This window comes from Rhagoletis zephyria, unplaced genomic scaffold, assembly GCF_001687245.7.
Source record: "Rhagoletis zephyria isolate East Lansing unplaced genomic scaffold, Rhagoletis_zephyria_1.1 Rzeph_scaffold_05670, whole genome shotgun sequence".
Taxonomy (NCBI): domain Eukaryota; kingdom Metazoa; phylum Arthropoda; class Insecta; order Diptera; family Tephritidae; genus Rhagoletis; species Rhagoletis zephyria.
The window spans coordinates 36240-38539 of record NW_016162753.1 but is presented as its reverse complement, the minus strand read 5'-3'; positions in this window follow the sequence as shown (position 1 = coordinate 38539).

Sequence of the window (2300 nt, the reverse complement as noted above, 5' to 3'; positions counted from 1 at the left end):
ACGTTGCGGAATATTAATCAGCTAAAACTCCGCAACAGTACGCGACTCGCAGTTAAGAAATTGATGAAGAACGCAGTGTAAGTAAAGATTTTTACGTGGCCTTTCAAAGGTGGAGAATTCCCATGATTCCGACCGATACACCATTTCAATTTTAAAGATTGCAGTTCCGAATTCGATTGACATTGGGAATCAGAATCACTATTGCTCAATGTTATCCTTTGGAAAAGTGTGGTTTAGAGTGAGATGCGGATTGGTTCTTAGATGTTGCGTGTTCCCGTGTCGGCAAACCAGATATCCTTGATATCAATGCAGAGAATGGAAACACGACGAATATTGTGTGCACACAAGTACTTATTACAAAATCAAACTCATATGAAACGTATGCTTTGTTTCGTTAATAATTTATCATCCATGTAACAGGAATATGCCACAGCAAAGCGTGGCAGGGTATAGCTAGTCTATATTAATAAAAATGTTGTGTTCGTATGTTACGGTCGTCAAAACTCGAGAACGGCTGAACCGATTTGAATAATTTTTTTTGTACTGTTCAGTATAATACAAGAACCAATGATACCGCAAAAAATTGGAGGGTTGCCACCTATTTGAAAATTTTCAAACCCAATTATATTGACAAAATAAATAAGTTATTACAATATGGGTATCAAATTAAAGAGGTTTAAGAAAGATTACTGATGGAAATATTTTTGAGGAGGNAATTTGGGTATAAAACTTAAAATTTTTAAGAAGGCTTACAGTCCAAAATATGTTTGAGGAGGGTTGCCACCTCTTTGGAAATTTGACTTAATTAAATTGATAAAAGAAATGAAATGTTACAATATGGGTACGAAACTAACGGCATTAAAGAATCAAATTAAAAAGGTTTAAGAAAGAAGACTTTTGGAAATACTTTTAAGGCATCAAATTAAAAAGGGTTAAGAAGGAAGACTTTTGAAAATACTTATTAGGAGGGTTGCCACCTATTTGAAAATTTTAACTCAGTTAAATTGATTAAACAAGTGAAATATTGCAATGTGGGTATTCAACTGAAGAGTTTTTAAAAGACCTACAGTCAAAAATATGTTTGAGGGTGGTTGCCACCTGTTTGAAAATTTAACTCAAATAAATTGGTAAAAGAAATGAAATGCTGCAATATGGGTACCAAACTAAAGGCATTAAAGGAATCTTGATTTAGAAATATTTTCAATAGGATTATGCCCTATCTAAAAGTAAAGACTGCAAATATTGGAACTAAATGCAATATTACATAATTGGTTCCAGACGAAAAGTGTTAGGGAAAGCTTTACCAGAGATTTTTTTTATGTTTCCTCTTCTTCTTCTTCTTAATTGGCGCTGTAACCGCCTAAGCGATTTTCGCCGAGTCCAAAACAGCACGCCAGTCATTTCTCTTCTGTGCTAACTGACGCCAATTGAAAATGCCAAGTGAAGCCAAGTCCTTCTCCACCTGGTCTTTCCAACGCAGAGGAGGCCTTCCTCTTCCTCTGTTCCCAGCATCGCGGCCCGCGTTGAATATTTTCAGAGCAGGAGCGTTTCTGTCCATCCGAACGACATGGCCAAGCCAGCGGAGCCGCTGAATTTTAATTCGCTGCACTATGTCTATATCGTTGTAAAGCTCATACAGCTCATCGTTAAATCGTCTGCGATATTCGCCATCACCAACGCGTAAAGGTCCGTAAATCTTTCGCAGAATCTTTCTCTCGAAAACTCCAAGAGCCGCCTCATCAGATGCTTTCATTGTCCATGCTTCCGCGCCATACACCAGCACAGGCATGATGAGTGACTTATAGAGTGTGATCTTTTTTATGTTTCCACTTACCCAAAAGTCGAGCAGTATAAATGAAGAAAGAATTTACAAAATCTTATTAAACGAAATGAATGAATGAAAAAAAATAATAAAAAACTACTGATACAAATGAAAAAATAATAGAAACCATACCTAACGAAAACATAAATATATCCCATGAAAGCTGTCTAAAAAATCCGTAATGAAAACTTAAAATTGTTGCCACCATTCCCTAGCATTATAAAATAGTAAACTTTTAATCATAAAAAATTTAAATTGGGGTCGCCATAGCCTACTACGTACTATATTACGAGTAAAGAGAATGTGCCTGCTTTAGCGTTAATCTATACACACATCTACCTAACAATGCCCATATTTTCCATAAATTTTTTTGCTAAATTAGATGAGCTGCTTCGTGTTTTTAGAAAATTTTTTCCAAAAATCAGCGGGAGCAATTTGAATAGCGTTGGATAAAATTATGAAGATTATGATTATTATT